The 12,583-nt window shown below is 29.8% G+C and overlaps 1 long non-coding RNA gene across 2 annotated transcripts; it reads left to right on the forward strand.

The window, feature by feature from the left end:
• Positions 1-7,984: 7,984 nt before the first annotated feature.
• Positions 7,985-10,405, forward strand: LOC148205011 (uncharacterized). 2 transcript variants are annotated; one of them, XR_015785104.1, is made up of 3 exons: positions 7,985-8,121; positions 8,249-8,356; positions 10,104-10,405. It is a non-coding gene; the product is annotated as an uncharacterized LOC148205011 (long non-coding RNA). The 2 variants fall into 2 exon arrangements; XR_015785100.1 differs by having other exon boundaries at positions 7,988-8,356.
• The last annotated feature ends 2,178 nt before the right edge of the window (positions 10,406-12,583 follow it).

A 12,583-nucleotide genomic window follows, 5' to 3' on the forward strand; every position in this document is an offset into this window, starting at 1 on the left:
CTAATTACAAGTTCAAGGAATGCACAAGAGGTATTTCTTTTCTAGTTATTTGGTGTAGGCATGGGGGTATAATTACTGGGCCTAACAAGGCCCAAAGTCCAGTTAAGGTCCCTGTTTGAAAGCCCAAGACACTAACCCAAATGCTAATATGACATCATTAAGGATTGAATCCATATAGCTGAAAGTACGAAGAGACAGAAAATTAATTTGAAGCATAGACAGGAGTCGAAGAAAATAAGAAAAAACATAGACCATATAAAGAGGACCACATTTATTGACATCACAAGTAGCACGAGAGGCTGCTTAAATCAAGCAATCATGTGAGGTTGCCGACCATAATGCTTTTCATTTTGTCCTTTCATATCACAAAAGCATATCTGAAGAGACGCAACACCAAGCAACCTTCTACCACATATGTGCCAGTCAAACACCGTATTATTATCATTATTTAGTCTCATGTTGGGGTTAAAGTTATTATTCGTTTTAAAACTTAAATTTTTTATACATTAGACTTCTAAATTATGGGAGATTGTTGGATGTTAGAATATTATTTTGAAAGTAAAATAATTGTATTAAAAGTTAGGGCAAAAACAAAAACATGGCATGAGGGAAGAACATGAAACTACTAAAGTGGTGAAGTGGGGTTGGTTCGTGAATGGTCACATTCTTTGTCTATATTTTTTAATTGGAATGAAGGGACCTCTTAGTTTTTGGTTCGATGATGACCGGCACAAACTATTCATCCTGTCCACTGCGCAACTCCATCTCAGATAACAATCTAAATATCCCACCAATAAGGAAACCCTTTTTTTTATTAATTTTTTCTGGTTGGTTTTCAGTCTCTTTGATAATAAGTGAAGAAAGTGTAATTATGTATTTCTTAGAATACACTTCACATACAATTCGTTAACCTACTCTTCTAAAACAGAAAAGTATATATATATAGTGTGTGTTAACTCGTCTATTAAGAAAGTTAATTAACATTTTCAATAGTATTCGTTTCATTAAAAAAATTATTTCGAAAGCCGTCCTTGCCTGTGAATTGATATCAATAATAAAGGAGACTAATAGAAAATAAACATCATATAAATTATCATTGGGTACCTTGAGAATAATTTTATTAAAGAGGAGAAAATACACTTATCTCATTTATAATATTATTAGTGAAAACACATGTGTTTTTCACATTGTATCTGTATTTTCTTTTATAATATGTATTATACCACATAAACGCACACACTCAAATACATACATTCATCTATAGACGGACGCATGTACTAATTCTCATACCATACTATTAATTTTTAAATATATATTAATAACTTATGTTATAATACAAATTTTTAAAAAGAGAAGACACATATTAATTTATGATATTTTAAGTTCACACTTTCTTTCTAACAACACATGTTTGCATCTATCCACACACATGTATACCCCACATCCACAATATCAATTTTCAAATATTAATAACTTAGGTTATACAAATATTTGAAAAATACTGACACAAGAATGCAACGATATCTATATTTATGTCAGTATACTATATTATATTTAATAGAATATAATATGATAAAAATATAATTATATTTGAATATTATTTTAATCACAAAATAAGTGGATTAATTATAATATTTTTAGAGAGAAGAAAGTATAATAATATTTAAAGCCAGAAGATAGAATAGTTATTTGGGAGTTTATGTATATTTTCAATAACAACAAATATTTGACAAAAAATAAATAAATAAATCACATTATGTTCAAATATAACAAAAGTTGATAATATAAATATCTTATTCAAGTAAGAGTAAAATGATGACTGTGAATTTTATATTCAATTGACAAATATCTAGAGAATGGAAATAATAAAATAAAGTCAAATCAGAGACCATATTTACTGCAAAATGAAATATTAACAAACATGATAAAAAATCATATAATAACAATAAACATCAACTTATAAAACAAAAACCAATATATCTTTTGTGATTAAGTAGAAACAATATAACTTTTAAATAACACGATTTAAATTTTTACGTTATTATAAAACTTATTTAAATTAAATATTGAATTTTTCAACAAAAGTAAAATGATTAATTTTCTCTTTTCTATTTTATTAAATGAACAAGAATTTGTGATTTGTTGAATCCTTAGTATGTTTATGTAACCTTTATATATAATTATTTATTATTTATATGGATTGTAATACCTGAAATGTCTTTTTGTTTAGAACATTTTTTTTTTTGCTAAGAAAAAAGTTCTTTCATACAACCATTATTATAATAAGATAGTTCTTAGATTTTGAATATTATTAAGATTTCAATGTGAGTTAGATTAATATATAAAAAAATAAATTTCCATTTCTTATATAAATCTATGGGAGGGCTGGGAAGTTTGATATGATGAATTAAAGTTGGCATTGTGAAGAGAGGTGTAGTAATATTTATGAGAGAGATTTATTGGTGAAAAACTATTGAAGACATATGTGTGTAGTGCGATTGTTGAAGTTGAAGGCGATTGCAGAGAATTTATTGGGAATGAATATTCATTACTGTCAACAAAAGACAGTAGTCTATATTCATTACTGTCAACAAAAGACAGTAGTCTTGTATTTTACATTTATTAGTTTGTTACGTTTAGTTTACAGTTTTGGGTTTACAGAAGCTCTATAAATAGAGCTTCTCTGTTTCCGTTTCAAGACACAACACACAGAGAATGTAATATTTTCAGACACATTAAAATAATACAAGGAAGAGTTTTTCTTACCTCTCTCACTGTCGCCTCCATTTTTGTCTTCTTCATCACCTTGAACAGCGGCCTCCATCGTCGCCGGATTGCTCCTGGACAGCACCCGAGGCGAAGCTTCTCGACCCCCCGCTCTCTCTTCTCTCTCAGGTCTCTCGTGGTATGTTTTTGCCACGCTGGAAGTCAGAATGCTTGGGAAATACCAAGCCGCGCATTGGACTGGGCCACACACTGGTTTGAGTGTACAGTGTTGGGCCGTTTGTAAAAGAATTATTGTTATTATTGTTACGTGGGTTTCATATGAACCCTACTTTTAGATTTCATATCTGAGTTGATTGGCATTCATGTGGTGGTGGTGCACCAATATAGCATCATACAAAATCTGGAAAACAAAAGAAAAAAAGAATTCCACACTTTCCAATTGCTTTAACTCCAATTTCTCTCTTACTTATAGAATTCCTATTTAAAGAGAATACCAAGTCATGATTTAAGGTTTTTTCTCGTGTTATTTTGTAGAGATTAGAAGGCAATGAAAAAAAAAATTGAGATTAATGTTAATTTCTCATATGCTCAAACGAAGACTTTTTAGATGAATGTAGTATTTTTACATAAATATATTTTATGTGACACCTCAAGTATCATTGAAGACCGAGTTGGAATCGATTTCATTGTGCTTTCAAGAAATAATTGGAACCTATATCGGGGTTGAAATCGATTTTTTAAGGGTGTGAGAATCAATTTTGTTGTGTTTGGAATTTGTTCTCTAGTGATTGGAATCAATTTCAGATGTATGAAAATTGATTTGTTTGGAACATGTTTTGTGGTGGTTAGAATTGATTCTAAGAATGTAAAAATTGGTTTCGTGGTGGTGGGAACCGATTGTGAAAATTTATTATATTTTATATATTTATTTATTTCAATTAATATTTTTTACAAATTTATTCAATAAAAATATTATGAATTAATTCTAACTCATCTAAATATTATTTTACATTGTTTTTAACATTGAAAATAATTTGATAATCTTTTTTTTAATTTATTAAAACTTTTTTAATCCATCACACCAATTAAATTTTTCATAAATTTTAACAAATTTTACTCTTAAATCTAATCCCTCATCACTTTAAAATACTTTAAAAAAAAAAAACTTTCAACATCGAAATTAATCCACTTCATCTCCTTCTAATCATTTATTGAACACAACCTTAGTGGTGGTCAACAGTAGCCACCACTATACGCTAGGATTCCATAGCACTGACAATTCAAGGCACCAATTAGTTTTCCAATTTCAATCATTCTCAAAATGAATCAAAACTTTTCACCCTATGCTCATCACATGTGACGTTACTCAAAAGTTTTAGGCTTTCATATACGTGTTATCAAACTTTTACACAATTAATATAGCATAGTATTATTATTACTTTTAATATATATTATAAAGTATCAAATTACCTTTAAAACTTAGGTCATTTAAATATATAATCTTTTTTTACAAAATTATTTGATGTCCTATTTATTTTTATCTACTTGTATTAAAATTTACATAACATATGATAATTAAAGCTTGATATAGAAGAAGTATTCTCTTGAGCACAAATCAAAACTTAGACCTACATTACCAATAATTTCTGAAGTAACTTTTTCACATTATGATTTATGGGTCGAATGTTTGTAATGATGATATAGGGATTAGGAAAGATAAAATGATGATAAATATACAGGTTCTATATATATCTCATTTGGGTATGCACCTAGGTCATATTATGTCATTCATTAAAAATCAAAGACATTTTGTTGTGTGGCTTTTGTTTGTGGGTTGCCAATTGTGGTTTTGGATAGTTAGCTGAAAGACATTGCTCTGGCAGAGAATACAAGGTCAAGGTGGAGAACAAATTAATGACTTTTTTTTAAGTAAAAATTATGTAATTTTGTTTAATTTTTAACTAGCTTGTTTATATCTGTTCTTAAAAATTAAAATTGAGCATTCAACATATTTAAATTAATTAAAATTATTGTGATTTTTTTAAAATTACTGAATCTGCGTTCGTCAAAATATATTCTGAATGAAATTTATTAATATATATCCTGAGTAAGAACTTTAATTATATCATCAAACTAGAGTTTTGGGAGAAGTTTTAGGTTTACCATAAAAGAAGTTTTAATGCAAAAAAGAAGAAACTTGTGAAAAGAAAAAAGAATAGCTTTATAGATTGGGTTTTATTTATTTTCTGGTTTGGAGATGTATTTGTTGAGCTGGTAAATGTCATGAATTTATTTGGATCGTGAATATGATTATATAGAATCTATTATTTGATTCACTGATTTTTCTAATAAGTAATTAATTTTATTTGGTAATCTATTTTTTGTATTAATGTGATTATTTTTTTTTTTGAAGAAAAACATGTTTTACACCTTTCTTTTAAGTTGTTAATTTAAGTGAATTTTAGTTTAGTCCTTCGCTTTGTGTGTATTTTTTTAAATATTTTTTTAAGTTGTGTTAACTATTTCATTTATTCTTTCTTTCTTTATTTAACTGAACTAAAGTCAATTTATTGTAGTTGTTCTCCCTTATCCAAACATTATAATAAGTTGCGGAAATTCGGGACTGGGGCTGCCATCTGATGCTATTGCAGACATTAAAAACAACAACAAAAGGAAGAAAGAACCGAAGCAATGAAGATGATGACACTTTTTAGAAAGAAGGTATATCTGGGATTTTGGGAGATATTTTTGCCTAATTTTCTGTCGTATTGGAGTGGCATGATTCATGACAGTTTATTAGGTCATAAATATAGTATTTTAGACCATAACTTTTTCCGAAACATTAGACAACATAATCATAGTTTTGATTATAGAATTACACGTTCATGATCTTAGAAGAGTTCCATTAAACAACCGATAAGCTTCGAATAAAAAATGAATAATGCTTAAGACATAAGACTGTCCCATGTTGTAGAAACCTGATTCTGGGTTTGATATTGAACTGTTTCGGACCTTCGACACGTTTCATATTTTTCACATCTGACATGTTTTTTCAACATAACTGGGACGTGTAAATCTGTGGTTGCAACGTGCTATGACTTTGGACCTGAAACATAATTCCTAGACATGAAAACCGTGTCTCTGAATAACGTCAAATATTTTGACAAACCTATGTCCCTTGTAACATCATCAAGAATATGGCTTTTAAATGCGTATTAAAATGAAATGGGAACACACAAGGAAAAGTGCTTTTTTTTTCAATATAATATTCTGAATGTTAGTTGCATGTCTTCATAGCTGTTTCTAATATTTTTAGAGAGGGAATCAAAAGAAGAGAAGAACCATTGCCAGAGTGGGAAATACGTGCATGTCTACTATTACTATAGCATAAAGAAAAAAAAATTATGTCTTCATTCAAAGATCACTTAATGACTATTTAAAGAACTAGTTTAAAAGAAACATTAACAATAATACACATTATTGATCAATTCAATGATAATTAGAACAATCAAAATAGACGGCTCAACTAATTTTTTTGCAAATAAACCTTACTTTTTATATAACCCAATTAATTCGACCAAACCATTATTCATAAAAATGATACTTAAATTAATAATTTCTCAAAAGTTGCTCAATAAATTGAAAAAGTCTTAACAAGGACAATGATGGTTAGAATTTTAATTCATACATCAAACCAGAAAATAAATTTTTCAAAGAAATTGAAGTTTTTGTGTGTCTGTTGTAAAATGTTGTTAAATGTGGATTGATTAGAAGAAAAACGAGGTTAGGGTTACGCAATTCGTTGAGGAGTTGTCGGTGTCGTTTTTTAAATGCACCTTAAATTGTGGACAAACCTACAGATATCGGCCGTTTATTTTTTGGTGATGAGTTATGAGCCATCGATCATTATTACTTTTGTCTCAATGGGCTTCAGGTAGGTTGCGTAAGAGTGAAGATTGGGCTTGAGATGATGACGTGGCTCGTTTGCATTTTTAGATTGAAAGTGGTATTTCATGGTCCATTTCATTTACAACGTAAATGAATGTCAAAGTGACTAAGATTTGTTGAGACTTTGAAAATGAATGTTTCTTACGTTGTACATGTACCTAACATCTTTCTTTTTACAATGATAAAAAAAACAGTAATATTCTATTTTCGAATATTTATATAACTACTTTTCCAAGAGTCAAACTTAAATAACATTTAATCGCCTTGAAATAGACTAAATAGTTAAAAGAAAATGAAAGAGTAAAAGTAATAATTGAAAAACACTTGTTCATAAAGTACGTAAATTCTTTTAATTAAAAAATAATGAGAAGTATAATTTGAGAAAATTGGAAGATGTGTGATTGTGATAATGTATGTTGTTTTTATAAAGATAAATATATTTTGAAGTGAGTTTTTATTAATGGGTTGTTTTGAATAATTGGTATAGAAATGAAAATGAATAAATGAGAAATGTTAGGAAACATAGGTTTTGTCCCCTTTAAGAGAGACAGGTGTTGGAGAGGAGCAGAACTTTTAAGGGACAAGTGGCGACCCACTCAATTAATGAGTGTTAGTTATAAGGAGAGAAAAGTGGCAATACATTTATTCATGACCTCACAACACAAAACCACTTTTCCTTAACCACCTTAACCATAATCTTAAATATTTTTCTATTTATATTTTAATTAATTCAATATTTTTATATTAAAACGGTAGGTATAGGATTCAATTATATATACGCACAAAATTGAGAATTGTACTAAAATGAAGATTGTGTGAAACATGGAACCAAAATTGTATTTAAACAAAAGGTAAAAAGAAACTTATTTAGGATTATAGTTTGAAGAACATGGTTTCACGTATTTTTCTAATATTTTTTTTTAAATTAAAGATGGCATTAAATCCACATCCAATGTTTGGACTGAAATGAAATTATCATAGTTTAACAAATTTTTTTAAAATTGGACCGATCAATAAACCGTATTTATTCAAGATTTTATGGTTCAATTGGACTCGGACGGTAGTTGAATAGGTATTAATAAATTGTTAAAATAATTAAAATAAAAAAATATTATCATAGTTTTATAATGCTAAAACATAATTTATAGGTTTTAAACCTTTGATGTAAAAGTTAAAACAAACTATATGTATCATGTCAAAGCTTTAAAAATGACAATTAGAAGGGAAGGACAAATATCTCAAATAAAAGAATTTGAGCATTTTATAGAATTTTCCAAAGCACAACTCATCCCATTTTCTCAGAATCTGTATTTCTCTAAAACTCAAGCTTATTCTTTTCTCCTCCTTTTCTCTCTAACTCTTCATCTCATTTCATCTTTTCTTCAACCCACCACAATCTGAACAATTTTGAGAGTCAAGATCTTCTTATCCACTGATCAAAATCAAGTTTAGAATCAATAAGTTCACTCTCTTCCTAGAAATTATGTTTCCTGGTACATGCAAGCCAAGTTCTTGGCTGCATGTGCTCATCATTTTCTTATTCTCATTTCTAATCACTTTCTTGGTCTCTTAGGGTGGTCCTTCCTTCTCAATCGGTGAGATTGAGGTGTTCTAGGATTTTGGTGTGTGGTGCTCGCAATTCTGGAGTTTGATTTAGCTTGCTGTTCGATCCAGTTATAAGGTAAGGGAAGTTAGCTAATTTAATTACATTGTTTTGATGTATGAAAATGTTGTTTGATGATATTGAGTGTATGTGAAATTGAATGAATTGGTGTTTGGTGCTGTTGGTGTGGAATATTGATGTTGTGTTTATGATGATTTTTTATCTGCATGATTATGGTTCAGTGGCCGAGTGAAATTGGAAGGAAGGGTGGTAGTGAAATGGGGGAATTGTGTTCGGTTTGAATTTGGTCTGTATAGGAAATCTGATTCTCGGTCATTGAGTTCATGATTTTGCAGAATTGACTCTTAAATCTGTGATGAAACTCTCTTAACGATGTTAGAAAGGTTTAAACAATATTAGTCCAGTGTAAAGAAGTGTTTGATATATGTTGGAGATTAGAAGTTGGACGAATGTAGTGAAATTGGTAAGGTTTGGTGTTGAACATAATTCTGCAGTTATTTTACAGAATTATGTAGTTCGCTGAAGGTCTTTAATTGACTGTTCGACATCTCTATGGTGCTCGGTCTTAACTGAGTTATACTATTATGGATTCTCAGTTAATGACCGCTCAGTCTTGTATTGATATCCAAGTGAAAATAAGCGTTCGGTCTATCATAAGCTTTAACTGTTTATGACCGCTCGGTCACATATTGTCTTGGTAATGCTCGGTCATTTACCGACACTCGATTTAAAAAACGTTCGGTCTTGTACTAGCAGTTAAGCTAGTGTTAGTGCTCGGTCTCGGTAGTGCTTGGTCATGTACTGATTACTTAGTTGTATTGGTGTTTGGTCTAAGCTCTAAGTGTTCGGCCTAAACCAATACTGTTCGGCTTAAGCCAATAGTGATCGGTCTAAGGCATTAGTATTCGTTCTAAATCATAAGGGTTTGGTCTAAAATTCAAGTGTTCGGTTTTAGCTTTAGAATTCGGTTGTTCTGATATTCCGCTTTAAAGACATTCGGCTCATGATTGAGTTTTACTCTTTACATGACCGTTCGGTCATATTCACATATTGAGAGTGTTCGGCCATTCGATCTTGTTCATAGGCTAAGGTTATCTTTCCCGTTCGGTTGTGCTCAAGGGTGATTTTTGTTTTACTGTTCGGTTTGACGTTATTTAAATGTGATAAGGATGAGAAAATATGTTGGTATGAAGGTATGGTATTTATAATGTGATATGAAAGAGAATTCCAAGGAGGAATGTCTCAGTGGTGGTTTCAATGTGGTGAAAGTATGAATATGGTTAGACTAAGCTGGCATTCATCCTGACATTCTAATGATCACCGAGTCTCAAGTAGAGAATGGTGGCGCATGTGATGAGAATAGCAGGAGGCCTGGTTGCGTATAACTTGGGGTTCCAGCTATCGGACTAAACTCATGTGTAGTTTGTGGTTTCCAGCTACAGTGAGGGATGAAGGGCTAACCTCGTGTGGCAGCTTGGGTTTCCAGCTATGGTATTCATGGGCTTTCCAGTTTACCTTTCCACGAGTGCAAGAATGTCGTAGGTACATAATTCATACAGTCCGGACAGTCAGAGTAAAAGTGGTCGGTCATTGCATATATATTATACGTTCGGTCATTGCTCAAAATGTATGTTTGGAAGTTACATGATTGACATGTTGGTTTTTGGTGTACTTTTATGTTTGTCAGAATTATATGTTTACATAGTTAATTAAATTACACTAGCTTACCCCTACTCTCCTGTCTTGTCATGTTGTCCGTTCGGTCGTTTTGTCCTTGCAATGATCACCCTGTGGGTGTGAGCAGAGTGTGCAGAAGGTATTCTGGAGCAAAGGCTGGCAAGAGAGGATGATTTCTATTAGAGTAAGACCATTCGGTCTTGTACCTAATTCTGTAATAGTTTAGGACTGTTTGGTCTAATACGATGCTTGTAAGAACCGTTCGGTTGATACACCTCTTGTATGACCGATCAGTCTGTTTTTATATTTGTATTAGTGTAAGTTTCTGTAAAGTTTTTAATTTATGGTTATTTTAGGATAAGTGTAAGTTAGCTTTATTCTACTTATAACTGTTCTATTTTATTGTAAATGTAAGGACCCTTAAGTATAGTTTAAAGCTATATTTTTGGGATGATACATATCACAGTTAATATACAAAAATATTCAATAATGATAAAAATTAATTAATATTTTAGGATGTTTTTATTGTTTAAGAGAACCAATTTATTAGTATTTTGGTGAACAGTTTTTTTACTAATTTCAGTTTGACATAGTTTCATAAGTTTGATAAGGATGTTCGTGTGTATAGCCAATTGTACTGTGGAAGTGAATAAGATAGGAGATCTGTTTTCGGTCCAACTCAGGTTTTGGTTTAGTCCTGAGAACGGTTTAGTTTAACTAATTTATCTTGAACATGATATATATAATTTTTTTTTCGAATTTGATTTTAATTTCATATGAGAGTGGTTGGATATGGTTGCAACCAAATATTTTATTTTGCTATTTTTTATTAAAAAATATATTTGTATATCTTAAATATTTTTTAAAAATATCATATTGACATAATCCTGTATACACTAATACATCCCAATCACAATAATAAATATAACAAAATTATTTTAGTATAGTAAAAAACTTTCATAATAACCAAATTAAAACTAGTACAAGAGGCACATAAAAAAATTTAGAATTTATAAGTTCTAAAATATCGAAAGGAATAAACTTTGTCATTAACCTCTTAGCCCATTGTCTGATGATGTTTTTTTCCTAGGTTTCTTTATTTTCTCCAAGTTTCACCTGAGGAAGAATGAGAAGTTTATGAAATCACGATTACTCGATGTATTTGTTGGACTCCAGCTAGCATATAAGATTTTTGAACACTACAAGGATGTTTTGTAATTATACCTAAATTTATAAATATATTTTTAGAATTTAAATTATTGACAAATTTTTTTTCGATGAATAAATTACTAAAATTTGTTGATTAGATCAATCGATAAATTAAAATTTGATCATCAACAAATACTTTATCGGTAATGAATTTACCATTTGTTTCATAAGTGAATTTTGTCGATAAATTATAACTATAATTTTCGATAATTTTTCTGTTAGTAAATCATCGACAAATTGTGCGGCAAATTTATATTAAATGGACATTATGGAATTTTTCACCGAGTTGATTCTTTGTTCAACAAATTATTGAAAAAGTTAAATGCTTCAATTTGGTTGACCTGCTAGCTCTTGGATCCTTTACAGAATAGACACCCACTTTTATGCTATGAGCATAACACTCTCTTATTGTTTTTGGATTAGTTTTGAAAATTATGATTTTATTGTCTTCTTTTAGGAAATTCATTGTCACATATAGTGTAAAGACAATGGTGTCAAGCTCATTGAGAGTTTTGCATTCAATGAGACTGTTTTAGGAAGAGTGCACCTCTACGAGAATGTATTGGACATTAACATGTAATGTGCTCCACTCATATAAAACCCAATGAACAAACCAATCAATATGTTAAAAAAGCCTTTTATATTTATTAAAAAAGATTTTTTATACCGATTTTTGAACCGATATAAAAGCAGAGATATAGAAAGTATTCAACTTTTTATATCGATTCCAAAACTGGTATAAAAAAAAATCTAATTTTCATACTGGTTAGGGACTCCAATCGATATAAAAAGTCTTACTATTATTCAAATATTTTCATATGCTAAAAATTTCATGAAAGCCAATATGCTTAACATAAGCCCAATCTAAAGAAATAGATGAAGACATTAATTTTGAATAAAAACAAACAAATTCAAAAAAGACAAACAAATTTGCTACAAAAGGAGCACTTCAAGAATTAGGAAATTTGTAGTTGCAATCATGTCTTCTCTCTTTAGCTACAATCATGTTCTCTTTTATTTTTCACTGTTGAAAACACAATAAGAAAACAATCATATCTTGTCCACGGGAAAGCATGCACATCAGTTGCAATAAAGGTTCAGATGTTAACCTTCACAATTAATAACATTCATATTTGATTAAAACAATTCAAAACCAAGATGTACATATATATATATATATATATATATATATATATATATATATATATATATATATTTACCACCATTAATGTTAGTGTATTTTCTCATTCTTTCAACTAAAGCATAACCTATGGACAATAAGACTTGAAAATCGTAAAGCTTCATAATTTGCTAAGCATTTAGGCCGTTGGACAACTAGAAGAGCATCAAATGAAAATTCTAACTTACTAGTTAGGGATGGTGACAATAACAATGATT

This window comes from Vigna umbellata, chromosome 1 (assembly GCF_029865625.1).
Source record: "Vigna umbellata cultivar VRB3 chromosome 1, Vumbellata_1.0, whole genome shotgun sequence".
Taxonomy (NCBI): Eukaryota; Viridiplantae; Streptophyta; class Magnoliopsida; order Fabales; family Fabaceae; genus Vigna; species Vigna umbellata.